The sequence below is a fragment of the Acipenser ruthenus genome, chromosome 7, assembly GCF_902713425.1.
Source record: "Acipenser ruthenus chromosome 7, fAciRut3.2 maternal haplotype, whole genome shotgun sequence".
Lineage (NCBI taxonomy): Eukaryota > Metazoa > Chordata > Actinopteri > Acipenseriformes > Acipenseridae > Acipenser > Acipenser ruthenus.
Genome location: NC_081195.1, coordinates 5361517 through 5378827, shown reverse-complemented (window position 1 = coordinate 5378827; position 17311 = coordinate 5361517). Strand labels below are relative to the sequence as shown.

The window sequence follows — 17311 nt, the reverse complement described above, 5'->3', positions numbered from 1 at the left end:
GATGTGATGGAGTGGAACATTTCTCATCAAACCGTGAACATTTGTGCAGATCCCTGAAGAAATATGGTTCAGAGAAATACCACCAGTGCAAATATGAAACTCACTCTAACACACAGTTGAGCTTAAAATGAGAAGTTTGATAGCATGCACAGTCTGTTGCAAACCTAATTTTAACATCTAAAAGTAGATTGAATATAGGCTTTCGTTTTGGATGATTTATCTCTATTCCCCAGATTTTTTTTCTACTGTTATCCACGATTTAATTAATAATCTGTCTAAAATGATGCACCTAGAATATACATTTATGCATTTGATGTTTGTATTTTGTATTTTTTTTTATCCCATCCTTTTCATCAGTTCCTACTAGAACTGCTCAAGGGAAGCGTTAATTACAATAGTGCCTTTGCAGAAGCTATAATATGGCAGCAGGTTGAGTGATAAAGTCAAAAGGTTTTGCTGGTTTCTTGCTTTCCAGATGTAGGCTCCGGCATCATTACTAAGGTTAGGTTACATCAGGGGGTCAAGGGGGATTCAGTCTCAGAACTGATAAAAACGATATGACTGAGATCCAGCATTTTCATAAATGCTATGGGTAAGCTCGGTCTATTCAATTTGGGAGCTACAAGTCTGTCAGATCACTGTATTAGGGTAAAGGGTGCACACAATGCTGTAATCATAATTGCAAAACATGCAGATTACATTTTCCGTAGGTGAGGTAGAAAAGCCCCCAGTTGCTTACACTTCCTGGTAAGTTAAGAGGATGTGTGTTGTTTTCTTTAGTGTGGCTTATCAGGGGCCACATACAATAATGCTGATAGCAATTGTGCTTGACAGTCAGCTCTCTCCTCAATGCACTGTAAATGGCAATTAACTGATTCGCTGTTATGAGAAATGGGCACTTAAATGTTAAACAAACAAATAAAAGGGTTGGAAAGCAATCGATAAACCTCCGTTTGGTATCATACTCTTATACTGATCGTTCACATGCAACCTCTGTATCATTGTCATTGCAATGATAGTACTGTGAAGTCAGTGTATTTACGTATTTGTTTTTACTACAAAAAAATAACCGTGTCTCTGACGGCATTTAATTCTCCAATGCCTTAACAACCCTGAAGCCACCTAGTAGCTGGATTATGGACATCTGACAAGAATGCCCAGTGCTGTCAGTTTTTTTTTTTGATGTAGGGAATCCTATTCTGTAATTGACAACATGTTGAGATGCTGAGAAACTAATCATTTGAGATCACTATCCATTCCCATGTTGGCCCTCTGTAAGCCTCATGGACAATAGCTAGAGGGCAGATTCAAAAGAGAGGTGAAATGTAACGATGTGTTTACATCAGGGTATTGTTAAATTGCAACATTTACACTGATTGAGCAATATATACAGTACTGTGCAAAAGTTTTAGGCAGGTGTGAAAAAATGCTGTAAAGTAAGAATGCTGTCAAAAATAGACATGTTAATAGATTATATTTATCGATTAACTAAAGTGAGTGAACAGAAGAAAAATCAAAATCAAATCCATATTTGGTGTGACCACACTTTGCCTTCAAAACAGCATCAATTCTTCTTGGTACACTTGCACAAAGTCAGGGATTTTGTAGGCATATAGTCAGGTGTATGATTAAACAATTATACCAAACAGGTGCTAATGATCATCAATTCAATATGTAGGTTGAAACACAATCATTAACTGAAACAGAAACAGCTGTGTAGGAGGAATAAAACTGGGTGAGGAACAGCCAAACTTGCACAGTACTGTATATATATAAAATTATATACAGTGGTTTGCAGAAGCATTCACCCCCATGCAAAGTTTTCACATTTTGTTGGCACCTGAGCGTACACCACGACGCTTTCAAATTAGACATTACATGTCGAATCTACACAAACTACTCCACATTGATCAAGTTTAAAAAGTGCATATAGAATATAAATAAGTACAATTTACAGATTAAAAAACAGATTCATCTCAGTTGCATAAGTTCAACCCCTTTGCTACTGCAGCCCTAAATCAGCTCAGGTGTAAATGATTTTTTGAAAGGTCACAAAATTAGTGAAATGGTTTCAGCCTGTGTACGCAAAGTGGTTTAACTTGTAGATAATTTCCCTCAGGTATATAAAGACTTTCAAGCTGCAACTCACATAGTGATCCAACAAAGCAACCATGAAGACCAAGGAGCTTTCGAAACAAGTCAGGGATAAAGTGGTAGAGAAGCACAGAGCAGGAGAAGGTACAAGAACATTTCAAAAGTGCTCATTATCCCTCTCAGCACAGTGAAGTCCATCATTAAGAAGTGGAAGATGCATCATACCACCCAGACACTACCCAGATCAGGTCACCCTCTCAAACTGAGCAGCCGGGAAAGCAGGAAACTGGTTCGGGATGTCACTCTGAAGCCAACAATGACCTTGAGAGATCTGCAAAGTTCTGTGTCTGAGATGGGAGGTCAGTGTTCACACATCAACAATAAGCCGGTCCCCTACACAAAGCTGGCCTGTATGGACGGTTGGAAAGAAAGAAGCCATTACTCAAAAAGCCTTATCTTAAAGCACGTATGGAGTTTGTGAAAAAGCATGTAGATGATACTGCAGACATGTGGAAAAAGGTTTTGTGGTCAGACGAGTCAATAATTGAACTTTCTGGTCTAAATTCCAAGTGTTACGTCTGGCTCAAGCCCAACACTGCACATCACCCAGTCAACACCATCCCAGCTGTCAAGCATAGTGGTGGCAGCATCATGTTATGGGGATGCTTCTCTTCAGCAGGGACTGGGAAGCTTGTCAGAATAGAGGGGAGAATGGATGGTGCAAAGTACAGGCGAATCCTTGAGGAAAACCTGTTTGAGTCAGCCAAGACTTTGAAACTGGGGAGGAAATAAACATTTCGCAAGACAATGATCCGAAGCACAAAGCCAAAGCCACACTGGAGTGGTTGAACAAGAAGAGAATTAATGTTCTTGAGTGGCCCAGTCAAAGTCCTGACTTGAATCCAACTGAAAATATATGGCGAGACTTGAAGATTGCAGTCCTTCGACGATCCCCAACAAATTTATCAGAACTGGAGCAATTTTCCCGTGAAGAATGGGCAGAAATTTCACCATCCTACTGTGCAAAGCTAGTAGAGACCTATCCAAAAAGACTCATAGCAGTACTTGCTGCAAAAGGTGCTTCTACCAAGTACTGACTTAAGGGGCTGAATACTTATTCAACCAGTAAATTTCATTTTGTACATTTTCTTTGCAAGTTTTGCTGACATTTAACCTCCTCCTCATATAACAGCATTCAGTTTAACCACTACAGCTTTGAATAAAAAAAGTTTGTTTGAAAAACTGTGCATACATTATTTGTAATTCAACAAAATGTGACATTATTGGGAGGGGGTGAATACTGCAAACCACTGTGTGCGTGTCTATATATATATATATATATATATATATATAATATATATATATATAGAATTAACAATTGGTCATAATTTATGCTCATAATTATTTCATGAAGCTAGTGAATAATCATGATTTTCCTAATGTATTGCAGTAAATTTGTTTACATACATTTTGTGATGTATGTAAGCAAATGTAGCGTTGGTAAGGGGTTAAAAAGGAAAAAAGCTTGCAACACTTTTTTTATAAATGGATAATGTGTTTTTTAGTTTTCCTGTTTTTTGAGATGTTTATTTTATGATACATGTGGTTAAAATAATGACAGGTCAGTTTGCCAACAGCATACAGAGTTCCTGACAAAGTATACAAAACAAGAAATAAAGATATTTTTAACCAGTAAATAAGAGACTGTTGGGTCATGAAGAGGGCAAAGTTGAGCAAGATCTGTTCAAAAGACAGGAATACATGGCAAAGGCCAAAGGATTAAATTACCCTATGGTTTTTTTTTTATTAGTTAACTGGTTCTTTGACTACCACAGCAGAAGTTTTGCAGTTAACTGTTCATGAGTGCCTTTACTGTGTTTCGAGTAGTTGCTTTGGTTTGTAAACTAGAATTTTTAACCCTTTAGATTCCCAGCACAGTTCTATAGTTCACAGTCCAGATTAAATGGTAAACCTCATTCAGATTGTATTTGACTTCCCTGAATTATGTTCTGCTGGTTAACTATACACAAGATGCCCGATAGACGCAGTACAGCAGTTAGAACACGCGAATGGCTGTAACATGTACAGGCAAGTACAGATTTCACATGTTTTAATTGCTTTGCAACCAGATTTGATGTACACTTACTTAGTAGGGGGCCACTACAGGCAGTGGTGTGGGAAATGGGATTCAAAATTAAAGTACCAAGAATTAAAACTTATAGTATAGTAATTAACATAGAGAATGAGCAAGTTTTAATAAAACAAACAAACAATGGAAAGTCAATTAGTTCAAGTCAATTAATACTTTTACTCCTTTTATTTAAAAAGTGTATACAGCAGCACTGGAGTAAATTAATAAATACATCTGACCCAATTACAGCAGGTCCAAGTTCCCCAGTAACATGGTACCTCTCGTGGTAACTGGTGGAAAGTCTCATTAAGCTTTAAAGCAGACACCTGCAACTGACAGGTCTACAAACGATTAGCTTGTAATGGTATTAACATGAAGATTTCACTTGTTTTAAGTAGTCTCATGGAATTTAACTATTTCAGAAAAAGGGTTTACGTGGAGTTCATCTGTAAAGAGGTGGACAGGAGATTAGGAAGTTAATTAGTACTTGTATGTTATAGGTGAATGTACCAAGGCTATTGAAGCCGTTAGTGAATATGCCTGAATGTTTGTAGGAAATGTTTTATGAAAAAAAAAAGAGGAAACTAAATGCATAGGTAGTTAAGAAAGACATATTGTTTACTAATTGAGTAATCTTATTTAGTGTCTCTCTTCACCACCCATTAATTTCTATTTTGACCTTTAGAGTAGAGAAATGTATGAACCAGCAGGAAATCTTCCTTATTTTATGCTGGAAGTATGTACATAATTAAGGGATATGTAATAAAGATTAAAATATATATATATATATATATATATATATATATATATATATATATATATATATATATATATATATATATATATATATATATATATGTGTTCATGCATTTAGAAAACATGTTCAAATAAGATGACATGGATTGCTTTACCAAACAATTCAAAGCCTGCCAAGTAGGAAATCTGCCTTTTTAAAATGTAAGGCCATCTCTTTAATTTATGTAAACATATTAATACCCTTGTATATTACATTGCTAACGTATGTCAGCTGCCCTGCTTTTTCTATTTATTAAAATTTTTCAAGCAGTAAAAACATTTTACTTGTTAATGAGGGGAAGTGAGAAAATTAATGATATGGAGCTTGGATCCTCCAAGATGTCTCTTTAACCATGCACAACCAGCTTTTTTCTTACTGAACATAGTTTAATTTCTGTGTTAAGGTTCAGTAAGCAAATGCAAATAGATTTAATGATTTGCATCAATAGATCATTTCTCAGTTTAATATCCTTTCCTATTTTGGTCAAGGACTTTTTTTGCCTTTTGGAAACTGGCACTATTTCCTAAAGCAAAAATGAATAATATTGGTAACATTAAGCTCTGTTCAACTGAGATGCGAAGGAAATTTATCATGTAGTTACACTCAGAATGGCCCATCATCATTCCCAGACAGGTTAATTGCAGTAGAGGGGACGGGCTTAGATAAATGCATGGGGAGTTGTGGAAAATTAATGGCTTTTAATGAAATGTAACAGCAATTTAACTTCCTCCAAGACAAATGTCAAAATGATATCCTTCTATGAAAATTGATGGCAAAACAAAAACATCAAAAGTATACTGCTTTTATTGTGTTTAGTAGTCAGCAAAACATCAAATCAAAGTAATTTTACAAATTTTATGAGACGATAATGTCTAATATACTGTATATGTAGAGCTTGGATCCCTAATGTTATGTCAGGCTTGACAGCCACTATATTTTGGTAATGTACATTTTATATGATTAAAATCCTGCAATAATGAGAGGGCACTGTATAGTGTTTGTAATCCACTTTCTCTATGTATAATTTGAATAACAATGTGTCATTACAGTCAAACCGTCTCGCTATCACTCCAGGTAATGTTGCCATCCTTTTATTATTACCAAATTGAAATGTCCTGGACAGTAAATAGTGAGATTCAATAGGGACTATTCAAATAGTAAATAGTGAGATTCAATAGGGACGATCTCCTGATAATATCACTTCGGTTGTTGTCACACTCTATACAAAAAAGGTTTCATGTACAGTATTGATATGTTCTGACATATAAAGTACGGTAACACAATATAGCAATGTATGTTTAGAGGTTTTATATGTTTTTAATTATACATTTTAGTAAACTCTACAGTGAAAAGTAATTTAATTAATAAACACTACTGTAAGCAGTGCAATATCTAGTACTGTTTTTTTAGTTCCACAGCACAACTGTGTTTTTAATGCTAGTCTTCAGTCCATCTGATCGGTAGCGATTTGCAGCAATGGGGCAACATTTGAAATTGGGTACAACATTTTTAGGGGGATTAAAAATAAAGACTTAAGGCCTCTACACACTGGATGCGATACGATTTGTCCTGCGAATGGTACTTTAGCTGCACCACTACCTTTCACCAGTGGCGACAGGGGTGCGCAATACAGAGCTAATAAAAATGTAGAATACATACTAGCTTTTCAGAATACTTATTTCAGTAAAGGTAAACGAATCATACACACCAGCTATATCCAGTTCCCTAGAAAGGGACTTCCTGATGTTCTCCCTCATTGCCTTGTCTTTATCATTTTTGTGTCCTTTATTGTACATATCTGGTTATTTTGATACTGCAAGATATTTTCTTCCTCCATTGTTTACTGAAAAAGGCGTGCAAGGGAAGCTGTTCCTCATTGGTCAGTTATCTAGCTGCCGTGCGACAATATCGTAAAAATAGAGAACAATCCTAATTTTTTCACATCGCTTCAGTGTCGTCCCGTCGCACCGCAGGCAGTGTGAACGGCTCGTATTAAAAATACGTCTTTTATTTTTTTTGTCTTGGTGCGGTGTGTCGTACTACGCATTCGCTCATCACATCGTGTCCGGTGTGCAGAGACCTTTAGTGCTGTGCAAATTATATACTGTACACAGGTGTTTATTGTGTACACATATATACCAAGGTCTATCTCTAAACCATCAGATCATACTGACTTTCTCTCTACATGATCTAGTTTAAATCTGGGGTTACAAAGATGAAAGGGCCATATTTTAACAATATACATTCACCCGTTGCACTACCCATTTCTACAGTATATCATTAGGGATTACTAAAATGAAAATTCCTCAGGATACCATTGGTATAAATTCAAGTTTTAACTCATTGCATTTTATGGAGGTTAGAGGATGATTTGACCTGAAATTAGCCTTTGTAGTCATTCTTGTTTTCACAAGTGTTTTCCTTTAGCAAAAATGTTTTCTTTTCTTTTCTTTTTTTCTTTCAAGATTGAAAGCATTGAAAGCAATATTAAGGGCAAGTGCATGTAAAATGCTCAGGATGATCTCACCAAGAACTTGACACTTTTTAAGATTTACTGTGCATCAACTTAGCCGTCATTCCCTTAAGTATTCATTTTAACTTTACTAATAAGAAACTGAACAAAAGTGGAATTATGAGTTCAGTAGAATTCCATAAAAGGTCAGTTGTTAAAAAGGCAGAGTCTGACATTCTCTGAAAAAGGTGCCTTCATTAATCATTCTGAAATTGTCAGCCTAAGATTTTCTTGACCAATAAATACCACTGAACCTTAGGATAATATGTTCTAGGTAGGAAGGCACTAATGCCTTGTTTGCAAATACTGGAACAAAGACATTTTGTATTAATGAGGTGTTTCCTGAAAATATAGTAATGTAATATGTATACATAATTGCATTTACAGTTTGAAGATCATAGTGATGGCTTTGCTGGAAACCACTTAGCTGAATGGAGGGAAATGGTTGTCAGACAATGGTACTACTATATAACAATTTAGATATTTTTGTAATCTGTAGACATTAATCCAGTTTAGCTATAATAAAATGCTTAATAATTATGAGTTTATAATAACTCACACATTATATACATTGTAGACATTAAATTATGAAGAATGGTATGTGTAAATGTTGTATTTCTTTATTTGGCTGATTGTGTGTTCTCGTGACATTAAAAGCATAAGTGTAGAATATTTATAATGAGTGTTACAATCCAGTAGTTTATTTAATAGATATCTAAATCAGATTGGGACTACCTAGCAAATGCACTTTTATAACTGCCCCCTAATATGCTGGTGACTTATAGGAACAAATATAATATGATAATAAGCCATTTAAAATAATGATATATTGTGAAAATTGAGAGGGTATGAAGTACAGTATCCCTTTAGTGCTGCACATTCACTCTGCACCACTCATCTCTACAGCAGACCATCATTACAGATTACTGAAATGAAAATTGTTTAGGATACCGTTGGTATAAATATATGCTTTAACATATTCATTTTTTGGAGTGGTGCAAATGAATGAGGCTCAAACTGCAAAGTCTGCAGTATAGTTTTTTTTCTATTTTTCTGCCACCACATAATTTCTGCTCAGTGGCTGTTTGTGCTACATTGAGTAAGTGTATGGGTTCCTTAACATAAATGATGGCATTTGTTTATGATTAAAAGCTCCTCTCATAAAAAAGTACTGTATAGGAAATTGTTTTGTTGTACAAGCTCTCTGCTTCATTAACCACAATATCAAACATATAGAGAGCTATTCTCTAAGCGTTGGAGTCAATCAAATGAACTGTATAATATTGTTCATATTTGAAAAATTAAGAACCAGATGAAATCTTCAAGAAACAGTTTAGCATGCAAATTGAACCCCTGCAATGTATTCTGCAGATGGTATTTGTTGCTGTAGGCCAAATGATATGCCACATGCCATCCTTAAATGGCATAAGGAACTACCAAGTGGTGTTCTGCTTATATTACGAAACTCATCATACTTAATATATACTTATTTCTGTAGGCTGTATATGAACCATAGGAATGACTCTTTTGCTCTATGTCGCCATGTGCTTTTTTACTTACCCATGTGTTTTTGTTTTCACTTCACAGAAAGACTATAAACTGTCTTTTAAAATCGAATCTTTCAAATGGTAAAGCCGTGCACTGTAAATTGAAGTGTAATCACTTAAGTGAAAAAGAATTAATGAAACTTTAAAGAAAGCATTACCATAAAGTATGCATTGCAGTTTAAGTCTATCATAAAAAAATCAAGACTTACAGAATTTTGAAGTGGGCACTGTATTACTATTAATAACAAATTACATCACAGTGTTTGTTATTCAAGAAGCTCTTTAAATTCACAGGGAAAATGATTGTCTTATGCGTAACTTTCAAGTTTAATCCTCGTGCTTTTTGCTTTTTTTTCCTGGTTAGCGATTGGACCTTGGCACAATAAGTGTGAGGTTAGGTGAAGCTTTGTTAAATGGTGCGTAGCTCACAATGCATTGATCTCTGAACCAGGAGACCAGGGTTCAATCCTCTCTTGCTACCTCTTACAATATATCATGTGGGTCACAGCATAACACTGGTTCTCTCATTCTCATCAGGCATTGTGTGTCAGTGTTGCCACCTGCATGGTGCTGTGTGTCACTACTAGTAAAAAAAACAAAAAAAAACACTATATATATATATATATATATACAGTGTATATATATATATATATATATATATATATATATATATATATATATATTTATTACTTGTTATCACATAATTCATCACCCTGGATCACATTCATTCTTTAGCTACAAGGGACTAAAACAGTGAAATTGTGACTTGCAGTTTGTGATAGCAGTACAGTAAACAGTTGCTGGATGACCCTGTTCAAGACATTAAAAAAAAAGCCAAAATATTGTAATGTCCTCTATTTTGCATGCTATTAAATCTGCTTTTTCTGTGATTTCCTTGCAGAAGCACATTCCAGCATTAAAATGTTTCATTTCATGAACACAATACAATCAAGTTAGATAAAGAAACTAAACCATGCAAAGAAGTGTTAGTACTGTAATAGTGGAATAAAGTGTACCTGATTTGCCAACATACAGAATTTAACAGTAGTAATAATGCAGTATTATAGCAGGTTATTTTCTGTTCAACAGCTGCATTTATCACAAAAATGGTGATATACAAGAATGTACTTGGTCAAAATTGGCTGGAGGCAAGTGATATCTTCGAGTAAACAGTGTATGAAGACCATATCTTAAAATGATAGATCACCTAATTTTGTTCTGACAGAGATTTTTGCCGCAACAAACATCTGTCATTGAAACACCAATTCACAGATATAGAAGCCAAATTTGTAGACGTTTGTCAGAAGAATGGTCAGGCCTATTAGAACACTATTATGGTGTGTTGCATTCTCTGTGTTTAATGGTACGATTACTTCGAAGTTTTAGGTTAATATTATGCTGTTGGCAAATAAAACAACAAAGAAACATTTTAATAACAATAAAAAAAGATGAGGGCTACTTGCAGTCCTGTGCCTTTGAGGAGTTATACTATGTATAATACACTGTATAGTAGACCGTGTTATTGATTTGATTCAGCAATCTGACTTGTATTTGTCTGCAATAGTTTGTGTCTGCTGGGTTGTACCAGATTAGTTTTCATGAGATGGAAGTTGCATCATTAAGATTAGCTGTATTGTTTATTCTTATTTAACTATATGTTCTAAACAAAATAAGTAGCGTAGGATGCAGTAAGACACAAGCCGATTCAAGCGGTCAGAAATCCCACTCTGAGCGGTCGTTCTGACCTCTAACGAGGTGGATATAAGCTTGTGTCATACAGCACCCTATGCAATATTCTATTTATGTTTGTAACTTTTTGGAAAATCTGAACAGTAAAGTAATAAAACAATTGCTGATCCACTGAGTGACACCGCAGTGATGAAGTTCAGTGTCGAGGAATTGTGATCCGACATATAACCTTTCATTGTTAGCTGATGTGAACATTTTGCTAGTGGTATTTAGAAGTCTATGATTTCTGAGTTTCACTATTCAGATGAAAGTTGGAGAGTTAAGTGGTTCTAAAAACCTTAGATGTGTATTTTGTTAAACATTAAAAAAAAACAATCAGTATATATTTATTGCATTTATTAATAATTGTGTGAATTTTGTTACAGCTCTGTGATGACACAGCAATGCTCGAAGGAAGAAAGGAAAAATACACCCGATAAAGTTATCAAACCAGAAAATGAATAACTTACTCATTTAATGTAGTACTCAGTATTATGCATTGTAGAGGTGAAAATGTGGATTTCAACTGTATGGCACCTTGTGCTATACATAAATTCCATGTTAAAGGTGACAGGGTTTCAACCATAGTGCTGTGATGTGTCTAGTGGTAGAGCAATAGTTTATTTAAACATTTATTTTTTTTATTTTTTTTTAAGTAGTAGAGGTAGTATTGTTCCTACAGCAAAAATACAATAGCTACTGTTCTGGAAACATAGGACACAGATGCACAAATAGATTAACTCTTGTCAGTCATTAGCTTGACTCTCATATTTGTAACCAAATACATTATAAAAATGGAAAAAAGGATTCATAAATAACAATAGAGAAGTGTATCACAATGCTGACAGAGAAAAAAAAAAAAAAACTTTGGCCCTAGCCTGATTGCTTTAGTCATTTACAAAGAGTTAAAGTACTCATAAAAATGATGAATCCTGTTATTAAAACTGGGAAAATACACTAGAATGACATATTTCTTACACACCTCAGCTGTCAACATTTCTAATCAAATCATCCAGCCTTTTTGCTTCTTAACTGATACAAGCAATATTTCCTGTAATAAACACCCCTAAGTCTAATGAGAGCCCCTAAGGCAACTTCAAATGTATGAATTTATTATAATTGAACAACATAATCTGCAGGGCAAATATGCCTGCTACCCAGCTTCCCAACATCACATAGCTTTGGTGTCTGGTGAAAAATGTTACACATTTTGTTTACAACATATTGCCACAGTATGACGTATGGTACGTTACTGTAGTAGTACATAAGAAGGGGAGACATAATGGAGGGAAAATCAAGGAGGCTATCTTTCATTTTGTTCTGGTATGAAAAATTCAAAAGACTGAAATCTCACCCAGAGAAATTTTGCAAGCATATTATTTTCCAATGTTTCGATCAATTTGTCTGTCAACCATGCTGAGAGGTGGAAGGGGCCAGCAAAAGCAATTTAGCTTGTGAGGTCCTAAGTAGAAATGCTTTAGGAGCCCTTGTCACATGCTGTATTAGAGCTGGGGTATTTTTATTTCCCGGTAATATTGTGAAGTGAAATTGATATCAATCATCCAAGGCTAAATACGAGAACATTACATCCATTTTACTTTTTTACATGTGAATCAGCAGAATTATTGGTAAAGAATTTTCTAAACACAAGTGCAAAGCCCTTAGTTGGAAAAATGAGCTTGTTACATTGATTCTTGCATGGAACACATCACTGTGCATTTTAATGATAGCACCCGAGTGACTTGAAGCAGTTACATCTTGCATAACAATGTTAGCGACTGTGTAAATAGTTTATTTTATAGCTCATGCATTGTCTTGTTTTTGGAGCATTAACGGCTTTTGAAATGTATTATCTGTAATTAATAATGAATTTTAAGTCATATTGTGTAATTTCTATTGGAGTTTTTTAATTTGATATGAAGAAGGAAATCCTCACTGCTTTTCACAGTTGGTTTTGTCCATCTTGTTAAATCTCATTTGTAGGGGGTACATTTTAAATGCATTATTACATGCACTGACTATAACATTTACAAGTAAGCATGTCTGCATGTTTTTTGCATACTTTTTATATTCTAAACATTTTCAGACTGCTTTAAATGAGATTCACTTTTTTCTGAAATATGCTAAAGTTGCACATCAAAAAGGGCTATTTGTGTGTGCTGGCAATTTCCAGAGCAGCTTTGTTTACTCAGCCTTTTTTCAACTAATTGGGATGTAAATCTGAAACTAGTCTAACTAGAGACATGTGGGATCCCTTGCACCTTCATTGTCTGTTTAAGTCTCATTAAGATCTTATGTGACTTAAATGGGGGTCAAAGGTTCATTCAGCCTTGGGTTTACAACAACGATGAAATATCAACAGAAACTCGTTTTGAGACATAAAGTATAACAATCAGAGATTCGTCTGTAGTAGCACGTGAAAATATATATTTTTAAGCAAGCTGTTTGATCCTGGGTCTTTTATACTAATTTGGGGATACATTCCCAAATTAAAACTTGATACATCTTTATTTATTATTTATTTATTTATTTATTTATTTATTTATTCATTTGTGTTTTTTTTTTTTTAGCAGGTACATCACGTAGCTCCTAATAAACAGGAATGGATGTAGGTTCAATAAATACAATGTGGGGGCACTCTTAGCACAGCTGTTTTTTGACTCAATTAACTAAAAAAGCCAGAGCCAACTAACCAGACTGAGGTCTGGAGTTGACTGCCACCCTTGACCTCTGAATTCTTGGCGGGACACCCTTTTCTTTCTACACTTTTCAAGTCAATGATTTCAAAATTTAACACAGTGAAAAGTAATTGATTTTCTTTTTGTGAAACTTTTTTTTTTTTTTTTTAGTTCATGTACTGGTAAAGCTATTCTAGTGTTGCCAACCCCACCGCTGCAGAAATCATGAGACAAACTCTTCAAGAGATTTGGCGTCCTATTCGCGAGATTTTGTTTTTCAAAACATAAACCAATATTTCAATGCTAAGAGACAACCAAGGTTTTGAGTTGGTTTTTAAACTTTATATTGCGTCTATAACACCTCAAATCTCTTACAAACCTCTATTAGTGCTTCTCAAAATGCATAATAAACCCAAACAATCCAGATCACCATTCAACATTACAAACAACATTATCTATTATCGTACCTGTTACTGCTGCGCAGCTGTGAGGACAGCTCCTGGAGTGTTGCATGTTTAGCAATATGAAACAGCTGGAAAGCAACTGCTCCAGTCTGAGTTGAATTTGCACCTACCGTGTTTGTTCTTCTTGAGTTTTCCGCTATGACTAACGTATACCTTTCGAAAAGTCAAAAATCCTGAGATCCCACAGAACTGTTGCGAGATCATGAGGAGTCTTAATTTAACTTAGAAATCGTGTGTCTCGTGAGGAATTCACGAGAGTTGGCAATACTGCTATTCCTAAACCTGTGAAATACAATTGGAAATAATTGGTTTGTTAATGTAAAAATACATATAAAAAGCTCACTAATATCACAAACAAAAACTTTTGTTTCAGTCTCTCCATGCACCTCTAAAAGCCATGGAGGTAATAGCTGATGTCACTACATTGGCTTATGCTGCTCTTTGTACTCTTAGTGGCCATCAGAGGGCATTAAACATTAAAAAAAACATGGAGTTAATAATAATAATAAGAAGAAGAAGAAGAAGAAGAAGAAGAAGTAACCAATGTACATTGTTCAAACTACTGTATATGCACTCTTCGATTCACATACATCTCTATGGGATTTAAAAACTATGCTAGATTTAATGAAATGGCACTATCATGTTCATCTTCATCAACAAGGTGTTTATAAGCATACAAATAATGGCATTCTGACATTTGAAATAAATAAGATTTGACAAAAAGTTTGGTCTTGTGTATTGAGTCTTGGTAGTTTTTCTTGGCTGGAGTCACTGCTGTGATACCAGATGATAAGGTAGTATTCAATATATAAAGAAATGTGATATAGTGGTACAAGGCAAGTACATTTCTGACCTTAATCTCCTTTCCCAATGGTTTTTGTTATGCCTATAATACTTGAGTTTTGCAATAACTTTGAAAGAAAGAAGCAGAGGTGATGAATGTGGTACATAGTGTATTTTTCCCTGTACTGTAAACTTTACTCACATGTTTAGGAAATTGTGTCTGTGAAAAGCAGACTGAACCCAGTTAATGGTATAATCAAATGTTCATAAAGCAAACCAAGTTACTTAAAGGGTTAATGATAAACAGCATGTATGTTCCATCTGCTTTCAGACTATTGAGTGGTATACAGTGCTGTGATTTTGTTTTTAAGTGATTTTATTATTTTGGTAGATTTGTCCATCAAATACAAGATTTCTGCTGTTTACATGACCATATCAAAATGTATTACAGTCACATGATCAAGAAATGTTTTTCAGAACTCTAAAAACCTTGCATTTTATAGGCTTGCTATTGCATTGCTTGTTGTGCAAGTACCTACTGTAATAAAAACAGAGTTCATGTATTGTCACAGTTGTATATTACAGATATGGAAATTCCCAGAGGCTCATTGGTCCGTGACCAACAGAAAACCCTTCAGACCAACAATTAATCACACTCGAGCAATCCTTTGACCAGCTACAATTGCAGTTATCGCATCACTTGAAAAGTCAAGAAGCAGTTCTGGTTATTATTTTTTTTAAAGGACAATTGTGTTTATGAATGAATAAGGTTTTTTTTATACATATATATATATATATATATATATATATATATATATATATATATATATATATATATATATATATATATATATATATACACACACAACTACCTTCCTGAAAAAAAAGATAGGAAGGTTGTTATTTCATATCTATTTATTTTGTTAGTATTTGAACTTGCTCAAAATATTCTTGTTAAAGTACCTTAGACAACGTATAATTGTTACCCATAACTACTAAACATTCAATAGTGCTGAATTTAGAAATACTGAAATCTAAAAAAATTAAATGACAAACATTTGAAAAACGTTTGTCATTGAATCATTGTTTCTTTTAGTATTTCTACATAATTATTTAGTCAACTTTTATTTCTTTTCAATGTAATGTAATAGCCAGCGCATTACCGAATCGTGTAAAATGTTGAGAATGCAGTAGCTGAAAAAATATTGACTGTGATATATTTATTTTTACTACGTATCCTTGAAACTCTAAATAGATAAATAAATTATGTGTAGTGTTTTGTCACTTTATCCAAGATTCTTATTTATTTTTACATACATTATTCCAACATCAATGGATTAGCTATCATTTTTGATGAACTAAGCAGTTTTGGAACTGTTGGCTTTAATGCTTTGGCCAGGTGTTGGAAGCAGCAGGAAAGGCTTTGCCCAGACCTATAGAAGTCAGTTTTATTATATTTACATCGTCCAGTGTTACAGTGTTTAGCTCCATAATTTAATCCAGCGTTTTTGAGCAGATTTCTCATTGAATCCATGTTCGAAAGTGTTCTCAAACCTACTCGCAATGGATACTCCATTGTGTTGACGAAACACTGACTCCTGCTTTCGAACCTTGCATGGAGAATCCTTCATTCCAAGACCTACATGTAGGTGAAGAGCAATGTTAAACAATGCATCTGACAAGTGGGGAGTTGCAAACAATTGGGGCTCCAAAGTTGATAAAAAAATATATATATGGAGATAATAACTTGTATGGTACATACAACGATACCATGAACTTAATTTATTGGTATATGTTTGTATGTAGCATTTGTCTGTAACATGTCACATCCGTACACTGTACAGTTCAAATAATTGTATTGGAATAACCCATCAGTGACTACATTAAACGTGCATGCTAAGAAGCACTGTGTTTATCTTAAATGTGTATTTATTTATTTAGTACGGCTGTGACATATGTATCTGCTTAAATAATTTATTTTTATAGTTATTTATTATTTTATTTTGATAAATTGGTTAATTGATTAGACACAATTCTTAGACCATTAAAGGTACAGCTAATTACAATGGTAACTCTGTCATACCTGTAGATGACCATGACCTTACATCAACGGTACTGTGGATACAGTACATAAAAAGAGAAAAAGTGTTAATGTGTTATGCTTCAAGTGAATAATCCTGCTGTATGGGTAAAACAAGGCTTTGATGAGCCTGCATATGCAATATCTTATTAACATACCATGGATAAATAATAAACACCCAGCCTCATCTGCATATAAATATAAACAGTTTATTTGTGCATCTGAATTCCTGTCACACATTTATTGTTCTATCAGCTAAACATTTTAAGTGGCACAAACCAAAATAATCATTCATTTTTATAGGGCAAGGATCTGGCTTTTTGTTTGACACAAAGCCATATAAAAACTGCTTCTGATTTTATGCACATTGTTTTTAGTTAATGATTTTCAGCTGTTTGTTGTTCCTCTGATAGCATGAAAAAGTACCATATGCTCAGCCAAAAGACAAATGATTAGCAAATGAAATTCTGGACAGCTGTCTGACTGAAAGCGTTTGGT

General features: G+C 34.4%; 1 protein-coding gene across 3 annotated transcripts in view; it reads left to right on the top strand.

The window, feature by feature from the left end:
* mgmt (O-6-methylguanine-DNA methyltransferase) overlaps window positions 1–17311 on the top strand; it is a 92003-nt gene that overhangs the window by 16702 nt on the left and 57990 nt on the right. The gene's annotated exons all lie outside the window — the stretch shown is intronic.